The following is a 13,134-nucleotide window of genomic DNA, read 5'->3' as shown; positions in this document are numbered from 1 at the left end:
CTAATTTGCCTGATTTGTTCAGTAAATTGCTACAAAGGCCATATAAGTTTTGCATGATGGAAATATGGTCAAGAAGCTTATCTTTTGCTCACTATGGCTATGTCAATCTTCCAGAAATAGGTATCTAGTACAGCAGATACAGCCCCACCGGAACAAAGCAGACAACTCTTGCAATATCCACTTCCCATTTTTCACCTTGGGCAGACAAGCAAAAATAGGAACTGTTCATACACTTGACACACACCAAGCTTGGGAAGCAAACCACTGATAGAGAGGGGCTGACTCATCTTTAAATGGGCCCATAAGCTAATTTATGATTTTCTTTTCTTCACAACCCTTCCTGGTTACTTCTATCACTTACCTACTGTAAATCACCTACCCACCCTACAAACAAATGTCTCATTTTATGAATACTAGCCTTGCCTCCCCTCCTCCAAATTAATTTGGGAGGCATGGGAAAGCAAGAAGGCATGGGAAGTAAACAAATTTCATGACAGCAGCTAAGATAAGGTCCCTCATAGATGGTGGGACAAGAACACTACAAGGTTCAGAGAGGCTGTGAAAAATGAAATGTTAAAGAGAGCATTTTATTTTTTATTTATTATTTTTTTAAATTGAGGTAACTGGTTTATAACATTATTTATATAAATTTCAGGTGTATATCATTATATTCTGACTTCTCTATAGACTACCTCATGTTCACCATCAAAGTTTAGTTTCCATCTGTCACAGTACAAATGTCCCCCTTTACCCCTTTTGCCTCCCCCATCCAAGAAATTATTTTAAAAACCAGAAAATCATTTATAGCGCCACATCTAACTCCAACACCTTTCCAGAAAACAAACAAACAAAAAACTTCAGTTAAAGAAAACTACCAACACACGATTTTCTTTGCATTCTACCAAAGCAACTCATTCTTACTGCCAATGAGCACTAGGTAGGTACAATGGCAAGGTGAGTGGTTACTGTATGATACACAAGCATCCTATCTCTAAAGAAAAAGCCTAGGAAAAGAGGGAGCACAGAATAAAAACAAATACCAAGAGTCATAAATATACCAAGAAGTGTCAATATGCTAATGTTTTGTGTACCGTGTGTGCCAGAGTGAGCGAGGAATGCGTACAAAGAGTAAGTTACCCACAGTTCTCAAGGAAAGCTCCAGGATCCCCGAGTGAGAAAGGAAAAGTTCTTCACCAAAAACAATCAATCTACTTCGGATCTATAAATATTCATTGAGAACATCTTATATATGAAGTCCACGCGGGGCAAGGCAACGCACAGTGGAAACAAACAGGAGGACTATCTGTCTCTAAAAGACCTCAGAGACGATGAGGCCCAAGCACAGGGGACAATTCTCAGATCGCCACAGCGAAAGAGCGGCCTCAGGGTTCTGGAGGGTTTAGAGGGGGCGAGGAAGCATTCTGACAGGGGAATTTAGGAAAGTTTTTGAAAGGGGGAGTGAGCTTTTTGACATGCTTACGTGAACACTGAGGATCTGGACCAGAAAGGAGAAGGAAGGAGGAGGAAGGAGCCAGGTCGGAGGCTGGGGAGGACAGTGCATGACCTGGGAATGGGTGTGGGGACTAGAGGACTGTGGCTCTGGTGGTGCAGATTCTGGAAAGGGAAGGCTGCCCACACACGGAAGAGAGAAAAGAGAAGCTAATCATTCTGGGATGGAATCTGGAAGGAGATGGCAGGAAGCATTGTAAGCCTGGGATAATGGAAGAGTTAGGGTCATATGTTAAACAGCAGAATGAAGGAGTCCTCTATAGAAAGACAGGTAGATTCAAAAACAGGTAAGAGGCATTAAGTCCAGCACATTGGCATAGGACATCCCTTTTTGAATTCACGTTCTGAATTTTTCCATATCACTTTGCTCTTTGATCTGAATTTCTTCTCTCTGATACATTCGACTTCAGGATTCAGTGATGGAAAATTGAGGTCATCCTGGAATTACATTTATTCTTTGATCTTAATCAGAAGTCTTATTTTTTAAAAAAAATCTTTACCTTTCATCTTTCTCATTCTTTAATTTACTCGCTTATTACCCTTCCTCTACCTACATAACCTGATAAAATTTTCCCAAATGCTACTCCAACAAGAATGAATGAATTTGTAAAAATTCACAAAAGATATAACCTATTTCTATGACAAGTGAGCAACCCCTGAAGACTTTACACAGTTCTAGTACATTCCACTGCACGTACACACGTGAAGATGAACGGCTCTCTCCGTGACTTAAACATACCTGACATTCATTCGATATCTAATCACAGGGAGTGAAAGGGAGGCGGGACAATGGAAATGAATACACGAGCCTTACAGAGCAATTTGTTGTTTTGTTTTTTTACCCTTGGTCACACCCGAATCATTTGGGTAGTTAAAAAACGCTCACGTGCATGCGTTCAGGGTCCAGAAATCTTTCAATCTGACCATTCAGCGTGGGGCCAGACATTATGAAGAAGATCCCTACATGATTTTGAGGTTCCTCTGGTTAAGAGCCACTCACGGCTCTAGGTACTCACCAGTTTACAGGGTGAGATGGACACATAAATAATCGAAACACAATGTTAGAGAATTGGAAAGGAAATATGGTAAGAATACCATAATTTTGCATGATCCACAGATCAGGAAATATTTAAGCAGGACTGGCAGGAAGAAGGAAAAGACGTTCAGGTACAAAAAGAGGATGGATACTTCAATAACAGGAAACAAAGGAATAATATGGGCAGGCATAAAGTCAGGGCAAGTGCATAACATGGGCAAAGGCAGTTCCAGTGTGTGTAGGGCATGGGGGGCAGCCAAGTAAAAAGAGGCCAGCAAGAAGCAGGGGCAGTTTATGAAAGACTTTTTAAGCAATCCTAGAATTTACTGAATATATGAACGAAATCTCACTGCAAGTATTTCAGAGACACTAATTACTTTATTTTATTTTTTTTGTTGGTGAGGAAGACTGGCCCTGAGCTAACATCTGTACCAATCCTCCTCTACTTTCTATGTGGGATGCCAGCACAACGTGGCTTGATGAGTGGTGTGTAGGTCCACACCTGGGATCTGAACCTGTAAAGCTGGGCTGCTGAAGTGAAGTGCATGAACCCAACCACTACACCACCGGGCTGGCCCCAGAGACACTAAGCATTTTTACATAGTGCAATGCCCTGGTCCTATTTATGTTTTTAAATATAATACTGACAGCAACTTGTAGAAAACAGATGGGGAAGAGGGAGATTAATGACAGGGAATCCGATGAGCAACATGAGAATTAGAGGGAGATTCAAGAGTAGTACGATAAGATTAACAACGGAGAGGAACTGAGAGATTTGAAGGACAGAATCAATAGGATCTGGTGCTGGACTGGATGTAGGAGTCAAACAGATGGAAAAGTAGAGTAGAACTACAAGGATCCTGACTGGGGCAACTGGGTTAAGCCAGAGAACACAGATGCAAAAAGGCAGGTGGCAGCGTTGCATTTTAGGGAGTGTGAGTTCAGCACAAGGAGAGGGAACAAGAAAGGAGAACGAGCTCAGTTTCAAACAAGTGGAGTTGAGGGTCCTGACGGTCAGTCACTTGGTAATGTCTAGTGCAGCTTAAAGGAGATATACACCTGGGGCGCAAAACAGAGATCGGGGCCAAAGGCACAAACTGACAGAAGAGAAGCCAGATGAGACTATGGAGGATACAGCTTCTGGGGCAGGAAGAAGAGAAGCCAGATAAAGAATCTGAGAAGGGAGAGCAGAATGGCAGAACCATCCATGTGGGGTAACATCAAGGAAACTGAAGAAGGAAACTTTAAGGAAGTGGCCAAACTGTCAAGGACAGAATGGACCAGTGGAGCGATGACTAAAAACGGCCAAAGGATTTATCCATTGGAAGCCACGATGACCCTCGTGAAAACTGTTTTAATATTATTCTGGGGTCGAAAATCAGCTTAGAAAAGGCTGAGGTGGGTCTGAGTCCTAAAGAAAGACTTAATAACCATTACTGAGAGCTTACTTTTGTCAGGCACTGTGCTACAAACTTTACGAGGATGATTTCATCTACCCTTGCAACAACTTCGCGTGGTAACTATTTAAAATCTCAAATAAAGATGAGAAAGTGAAGGAGAACAGTTCTGTTAAATGTCTTCCTCAACCACTTCATGCAGCTGGGAAGTGGAAGGGCTGTGCTGCAATTCCATGCAGCTCGCTTCCAGGGTCTGTGTGTTCACCAGGACCTCGCTACGCTGCCTTAACTGTTAACTCAGACTCTTAAAAAAAACAAAGGCAATAAATAATAGCTAGCCTTTATAGAATGTTTCAAACAAAGGTTTCCTTTAATATTCACAACATCCCTGTGCAACAGATCCTATTATTATTCTACCTATTTTACAGATTTGGAGATTGCGGCTCAGAGGGTACCCACTGTTTCACAGATAATCCATGTTGGAACTGGATCCAGATTTTGGACTCCAAAACCCATGTTCTAAATGAGATCTAAATGGCAATAAGCTTATGAAGGAGGCAGAATTACTGAAAAAGGTTTTCTTTTTCTTTTTTTTTTTTGAGGAAGATTAGCCCTGAGCTAACATCCGCTATCAATCCTCCTGAGGAAGAATGGCCCTGAGCTAACATCCATGCCCATCTTCCTCTACTTTATATGTGGGACGCCTGCCACAGCATGGCTTGCCAAGTGGTGCCATGTCTGCACCCAGGATCCGAACTGACGAACCCCAGGCCGCTGAAGCAGAACATGTGAACTCAACCGCTGCACCACCGGGCTAGCCCCGAAAAAGGTTTTCAGTAGCTAAGTAAGTGAGGAAAGGTGGGGAAAGAGGGAGAATAACAACAGAAGAACTTGTAGTAAATCAAGAAGTAATGAACCCAAGTCAAAGGGGACTAACCAGTTTTTATTTAGTTTTTTTCAAGTTAATTTACATTCATAAAACCCATATATGGTAAGTGCACAATTCAATGACTTTTAATAAATTTATAGGTCATGCAAGCATTACCACATCCAGTTTTAGAACATTTCCATCACCTCTAAAAATTCCCTCAGGCTCCATTTGCTTTCCACTTCCACCCACGTCCCCCTACACTTCCACCCCCAGCCCCAAGCAACAGGATCTTAAAGATGAGAAAGCAACCACAAATTAGAAACAGCCACTGCCACCACTAACACCATTTCCTTCTTTGGGACAAACCAATGACATTCTTCAGTACAATGCAGTAACAACCAGTCATGAAGTACTGACACTAAATATCTCATTGGGAAAAGGTTCCGATTTATATTTGGCTGCTTTCTCTCTCAGAGATCTTCAGAGGACAGTTAAAAAACTGGGAGGGGGGACAAAGCCGGGGGGAGTAGAAGCACTTTGATTTCTAAAAATATTCAATCTTAATAACTAGTAAAATTAGGATTTTTTTTTTTCAAATATAGAGCAAGAAAGTAAGACCCTGGGGAGTGTACAATTAAAAAGAAACAGTAACAGGAAGAGTCTCTACAAAATTGGGGGCATGTATTTGTAAGAATCTTAGGCAAAGGAATGAATTCTGCATAATAATTTGTTACTATCTGACAAAAAAAGAATTGTAAATTTTATAACATATTTTCATAAAATAAACTTAAATATCCTAGTGACTTTTACTGCAGGCATAAACCCTTACATCTACTTAGCATGTGGCAAGATAACAAACAGTCCTAACTAAACATTATTTTGGCATTCAAGCTGTCTCTCGCTATAGACAATGCTTAGGCTATAAGAAAATCTCTTGTGCTTTACTAGAGAAAGAAAAGCAATCACAAAACAGTTTTCCTTCTGGATAAAGATACAGTAGGCATCCCCTTATCAGAGGTTTTGCTTTCTGTGTTTTCAGTTACCTGAGGTCAACCCCAGTTCAGAAACAGATGACAGTAAGTCAGAAGGGCAAGAGTAGCTTAAGGCCACATCACAAGACCCCTGTTATTCACTTCACTTCATTCACATCGCTTCATCTCATCATGCAGGCATGTTATCATCTCACATCACAAGAAGGGTGAGCACAGTGCAATAAGGTATCAAGGGAGACACCACATTCCCATAACTTTTATTACAGTATGTTGTTATAATTGTTCTATTTTATTATTAGTTATTTGTTGTTAATCTCTTTAACAACATCTATAAATTAAACTTTATCATACGTATGTATGTATAGGAAAAAACACAGCACATATAGGGTTCAGTACTATCCACGGTTTTAGGCATCCACTGGGGGTCTTGGAACATATCCCGCGGATAAAGGGGACTAATGTATTGTAAGAGAAAAATATTTCTAAAAATGGTGTACTGTGTAAATGAAAAGAAAAAAGGAAGGTGAGGCAGGACTATTTTCTGCTTATTACTAAGACAGAAAATAAGTATTTCTTAGTGCTTCTTCCCCAAAATCAGAATTAGCAATTACTTTTCATTCTGCCTAAAGATATTCTTAATCAAGTGGTTAAAATCTTACCTTAAGTATTATAGAAACTCATAACTTTAAAAAAAAAACAATTTCTTCCCTTCATTCATTCATTCCACAAATACTTACTGAGCATCAACTCTGGCCGACACTCTTCTATATACAAGGGATACAGTGGTAACAAGGTCTATGTTCTCACAGAGCTCACATTCTCACGGGAGAAAGAAACTCAATAAACAAAGAATACCTAAGACAGTGGGAAAGGGTTAGGTCAAGAACTAAGACAGGCTAAGTGACTGAGTGAATGGATGGTCACGAAAAGTGCTGAGGAGATGACATTTAAGCACTGACTCAAACAATGACAGAGAAGAGGCAAAAGAAAGCCAGATAGAGCAGACTCTTAGTCTGAAGGCTCTAAGGTTGGTCAAGCTAAAGAGAAGGAAGAAGGCCCCTGTGACTAGAGTGTGGTGGGGGAGGGCAGAACAGTTAAGAGATCAGGTAGCAGGTCAACTCGTGTTGGGTTTATACGCCAGAGAAGGAAGTTTGGATCAGCACTATGGAAAGCTACTGGAAGGCTCTGATATGATCTGTTTTACATTTCTACATTTCAGGAAGATGCCCCTGGCTAGAGCGTGGAGAATGGATTGTGAAGGGTCAAGAGGAGAAAGAAGCAGGGGAAAAGGTGAGAGGCTACTGTAGGTGTTGGGTGAGAGACAATGGTGGCACAGATGGGAAGTATGGGAGAGACAGAAGTGGGCAGATCTGGGATACTTTTTGGAAGGAGGAAGCATCAACAGGACCTACTGATAGACTGGAGATTGGGGGGTGGTGAGTGATGGGAAGAGAGAAATGAAGGGCGACTGCAAAGTTTCTTTCTGACTGTGTCCATTAGACACTATGTGGAGAGGTCAGTGAGTGGAGCCATGGAAAGGGTCTAGGCTGGAGGTGTAGATTTATGGGTAACTGGCATATGGTGTGCAAAGAGCCTTGGAAGTGAATGAGGTGACCTTAAAGAGAACACAGGATAGATGCCGTGCCTTCAGCAATGAATAGTTTCTGCTACGTGCCACGCCCTATGCTAGGTGCTTGATGTGAAAAAAGGAACAGATCCTTGCTCTCATGGAGCCTACACTGTATCAGAGAAGACAAATGCAAACATAATAAATAAGTAAACTAGGTAGTACGATAGAACAGGTAAGTGCTATGGAAGAAAGAAAAAAGTAGAAGAGTCAGGGGTGTGGCTAGGGTGATGGAGCTAAATGGGAGTCAGGGTAAGCCCCATTCGAAAGATGAGATGTGCACAAAGAGCCAGGCAGAGGGAAAGGTCAGTGCTAAGGCCCTGACGCAGGAATAAATAAGATATCCCAAAATAAGTATGACTGGCATGTTTGAAGAATGGCAGGGAGGCCAGTATGGCTGGAGCAGAAGAAAAAGAGGCAGTAAAGGAGCGGCTGGAAGAGCAGCATGAAACCCAGAAGTACAAGATGTCACAGAAGCCAAGGGGAAAAGGGCGTCAAGGACCGACTATGCTGAGTGCTGCCAAGAGGATGAGTAAGATCAGAACAAAGAGGTCCTTAATATTGGAAGTGCAATGTGGAGTCAGTAGAGAAGAGAGCCATCTCTATAGAAGGGCAGGGAAGGAGGTCCAGCTGGCAGGAGGTCTATTTACTTCTAAAGGGAATAAAACACTTGGCTCTCAGGACTTAACTAAATCCATGATCTACTGCAGCCAACAAACAAGGATTTGAAAATTTTAATAATGTCAACATCATCAATCAATTCTGGAATCCAAAAAGCCCATTTGCTTATTTTCTTACTCTATTAATTACAAACCCACCCAAAAGTCACTACTCTAAGCTATTTCTCAAAAAAAAAAAGGGGGGGGGGTAAAAGACAAAGAGATAAAAAGCTAAAAACTCATCAGCCAGAGCAGCTGCTTCAGCAGCAACATGGTGCCAACTACCATTTGGTGTGGATCAAACCAGGTATTATGGATACATGACTGGTCTTTGATTTGCACATGAAGACTGTCGGGTTTTACTATTCACATTATACATGAGGAAAGGTCAGACAGACAGATGTTGTCCAGAGTCTCACTGCTAGGAAACCGAAGGAAGGGATTAGAAGGAGCCCATGGTTTTTCTACTCTGATACAGAGTGTCTCTCTTTTATTCATACTTACCTAAACCGAGAGGGCAGACAGGGCTATGTTTTCTTCTTGCTTTGTAAGACACTCTTGCTAGCTAGACATGGTAACTTTTATTCTTCATATTGTACTATAACCATTAACTCTGATATACTAAGAAACAGACAACTTTGTCAATTTTTCTACTTCCTCTTCCTTATCCACCTATCCATCCACCCATCTCTTCATTCATTTATAAATATGTATCAGCGTCTACTATGTACAAGCAGACACTCTGTACACTAAGTCCTGTTGCATTTTAGAAAAGTTAGTTCTCCTAAAAAAAAAAAAGATCTTCCAAAACAAGACCACTGCTGTGTAAAAAGCATAATTAACCAATATATCAACAATGATGGTGAATTGTGCTCTTCCTTTAAATAAATTACTAAAATGACACGAGGAATTAGGTTAGTTATTTTAATGCTCTCTTGGAAAAATTACTTCCTGACAGCTTGAGGCTCAATCTTTTTCGCTACATATATTTAACAACACATATAATTTTACACTCAACGACCCATGAAGAATCAACTCTAAAATCATCTTTATGTGGTAATTTAACACATTTGCTTGAAATAGTGGATCCTTAAAAAATTTTAAATCAGTATTGACATATAAAATATAATTTGTTGATAACTGAGCAAAGAAGGAAACAGACTTTTCAAGGAGGTTAAGTAAGGGTCACAAGATTTCATGATACAGAAACAAAATCCTATTTAAGAAATTAGATTCATTGTAACAAAACAGCATTCGAAGTCACGGAAAGAACATGACTATTGCTTTTTAAAAATTATCTAGATTGACAGATACACTTCAGTCATCTAATTAGTTGAGGTAAGGCAAACAGCAGACGCTCATTAGGCAGAGTTATATAAACAGCAACAGAGAGAGAGAGAGAGAGAGAGAGAGAGAGAGAGAGAGAGAGAGAGAGGGAGGGAGGGAGGGAGGGAGAGGGAGGGAGGGAGGGAGGGAGGGAGCGAGAGAGAGAGAGAGAGAGAGAGAGAGAGAGAGAGAGAGAGAGAGAGAGAGAGAAAGAGGGAGGGAGGGAGGGAGGGAGGGATCGAGAGAGAGAGAGAGAGAGAGAGAGAGAGAGAGAGAGAGAGAGAACAAGATACCAAAAGTCAAGAGAATAATTAACAAGAACCGTTGAGTAAATGAAAGTATCTGTACTATGGAACATGTCACACAGCTGTTAAGAACAGGACAGCAGGACTACGCGTCCTGTCATGGAAAACACCTATGGTGTATGTACAGTACCTTGGGTAAAAGAGGCAGGTGAGAGAACAGTAAATGCTAACAGTATGGATGAAGGCTACTTTCATTTTTAACTTTATACCCTTTTGTGCTATATAAATTGTTTTGATGGCATGTATTAGTTATGTAAAGAAAAAAGAAAAAAAAAAAGGAAGGAAATGGGGAAAGGAAGAATGAGAAAGAAAACAGAAAGGAAAATAACAGGAGCCAGGAACATGATAATATTTATGGGCTTAGCAGTGAGATGTGAAGAGATCTGCAACAAGATGTCCCTAGATTCAAGTCCTAGTCCTGCTAAATTTGGGCAAGTGAAACTCTCTAAGGTTCAGTTTACTCATGTGTTGAGTGAGGATAACATTATTTCTTAGCCTATGGAGTTATTAGGAACATTAAAGGAGTTAATTTTTGAAATGTGCCCCCAACACAGTGCCTGGAACAATGCCCAATAAATGGTAGCTATTGTTATTTTCTGAAATTAAAAAGCTAAAATAACTTTACCTCCAAATCTTTTCCTCTTTATACCATAATCTTAAAGTATATCATATTTGGTATAATTTCTTTTCACTTGTTAAGAAAAGCAGATTTTAATAATGACCATAAAGCCAATCTAGTAGGAGAATATAGGCTGGTGGTACTATTTAGAAAGATATTTCATCTGAGATTTCCTATCCCAACGGCACCTGAGAGCCTAGCTCCTTGTCCTCACTCAGACGACCTTAAGTCCTAAATTCTGTGCTTCTTACCCGGAAATTTCACTTTTCAACTTGTCTGTAGCATATCATAAGACTGGTAAATACCTGTATCTCTTCAAGTCATTCTGCCGTAGATGGGCAGAAAACGGATATTACTCAGGAGCATACTCTCAAGACTACACTTTCCTGTTTAAAAGAAAAAATGCAAACCTCCAACCATTAGCCAGAATACATTTCAAAGTAAATAATAAAATTCCTACCTTCCAATTTGGAGGAAGAAACTCATTAAAATTCTTTTTTCTTTTTAAAGGTTGGCACCTGAGCTAACAACTGTTGCCAACCTTTTTTTTCCTTCTCCCCAAAGCCCCCCAGTACATAGCTGTATATTCTAGTTGTGAGTGTCTCTGGCTGTGCCATGTGGGACGCCGCCTCAGCATGGCCTGATGAGCGGTGCTAGGTCCGCACCCAGGATCCGAACAAGCGAAACCCTGGGCCCCCAAAGCGGAGCATGCGAACTTAACCACTCAGCCACAGGGCCGGCCTCTGATTAAAATTTTTAAATTGCTTTTTCACAACAACCTAAATCGGTCAATATAACACTCACATTTGTTTTTCAAATGCAGGCTTCATGTGTTCCCATGTGGGCTCTATTCAAAGCTCAGGAATTATCTTAATAAACAAAGTCTTGCCTAATGCGTTATTCTTGTGAATCTCACTACACTCTGGCCCTCTTCTAATTATTAAGACTCTTCTCCTAAAAAAAACTAAAAACACTGTTAACATTGCATCCTCTTTTATGTTTAAAAGTTCAGTTACGTGCTAGTGTCCTTGGATTTATGCATCTCATTAATACTCCAAAACAAAACCTAACCTTGTATTTAAAAGCCTAAAATCTAAAGCAGGGCTCAACAAACTTATTCTTCAAAGCATAGTAAATATATTAGGCTTTGTGAACCAAACAGTCTTCGTCACAACTATCATCTCTGCCATTGTAATGAGAAAGCAGTCACAGAAAATATGTAAACAAATGAATGTGGCTCTGTTCCAATAAAACTTTATTTAGAAAAACAGGCAGCAGGCTGGATTTGGTCCACAGGACACTGCTGCCAATTCCTAATCTAGAGGATCAGTTAAGTGGAACGTGTATGACCTTCTCCTATCTACTCTTTAAAAGTTTAGTGACACATGTCACTACCCAACTAGTTTAATAGGTCATTTTACTTGTTAATGATTAGTATTACTAATTTTACTAACAGTAAATTATTTTCTATTCTTATTAATTTCATTTTGGTTCTTCCCAATATTTAACTAATTTTTCATAATTCTGCACTTAACTAAATAGAACTTGCTTAATGATTCAGTATTTCCGCACGAATCCCATTTTCTAAAATTTATCATTTTTATACCTTTGAATTCACTTCAAATTTCCTGTGAAAAGTAGAAATGTCAGTACTTCTCTGCAAATTAAGTGCTTTATAAAATTCAAAACTAAAACAAGCATTGTTATGTTTACTTTTCCCTTCATTAAAAATTCAAGGCAATTATTAATAAAGATATCCTTTTAAGGTAAGGTAGTCAGCCTCTCAGACACCCACCAAGGATTCTCACCTCCTGGTATTCACACCCTTGTATAATTCCCTCCACCGCAGCTTCAGCCTTGGACTCTTGCTCACTCTGGACAAATCCAGCTGCCATGTCATGAGGGCCACGTGACCCTGTGGAGAGGCCCACATGGAAAGAACCCAACTGGCCAGCCCCAGCTTTCAAACTTTCAGAGACTGAAGCCCCAGCCAATATGGAATGACAACCTCATAAGACACCCTGAGCCAGAAGTGCCCAACCAAGCAACTCCAGGATTCCTGCCCCACAGAAACTGTGAATGATGAGAAATGATTATTGTACTAAGTTTTGGGGTGATCTGAGGCCACAGTGGATCCTTCTTCTCTGATTAGGTTACAACTTAGCTTATTTTGTGTAGCTGAATATTTTGGTTTGTGGCAGCTACAACTGATAAACAAGCATCTCCTGTCTTGCAATAAGATGGGTTTAGGGGATGAGATTGACACGAGCAACAACTAATTAGGCTGCACAATGGTGACGACCACCATGCTGTTTGTTCAGCAGTACTTAACATTAACTTGATGCTTGCTGTGCGGAAAGCTGTGTGCCAGGCTATAAAGATAGAGTGACTTCTACATACTGGCACACGACCCACAACAACCGCTATCTGCAAAAAAAAATCCTTACCTCACCTCCGTTGTTGTTTATATAAATCTCTCTTGCACAGGGCAGTATTTCTAAACTCTGGTCTGACCCATTATATGGTAACGAAATGCGGTTAACGGGATGCTTGCTGCCAGCAATTTTAAATAATGAAACAAAAAAGAAGGTACAGGTGGGTAAGGAGAAAGTATTTTTTTCATTTCAGTTTTATATAAAGAAATTATTTGTACATGAACAATGGGTGATACAATAATACATATTTCTTATTGTGGATAATGGCCAAAAAACTTTAAAACCAGTGGCACGAGAGAGCAAATATGTTAACATCCTGGGAAACTAATGAGTCAGCCCACTCTCCCAGACCTCCCTA

General features: G+C 40.3%; 1 protein-coding gene across 20 annotated transcripts in view; it reads right to left on the bottom strand.

Annotated features, from left to right (window-relative positions):
* Positions 1-13,134, bottom strand: part of PLEKHA5 (pleckstrin homology domain containing A5) — a 230,397-nt gene that overhangs the window by 144,595 nt on the left and 72,668 nt on the right. The window lies entirely within an intron of this gene.

This window comes from Equus asinus, chromosome 22 (assembly GCF_041296235.1).
Source record: "Equus asinus isolate D_3611 breed Donkey chromosome 22, EquAss-T2T_v2, whole genome shotgun sequence".
NCBI classification, from domain to species: Eukaryota; Metazoa; Chordata; class Mammalia; order Perissodactyla; family Equidae; genus Equus; species Equus asinus.
The sequence above is the reverse complement of the archived record's forward strand: the minus strand, read 5'-3'. Positions and strand labels throughout refer to the sequence as shown.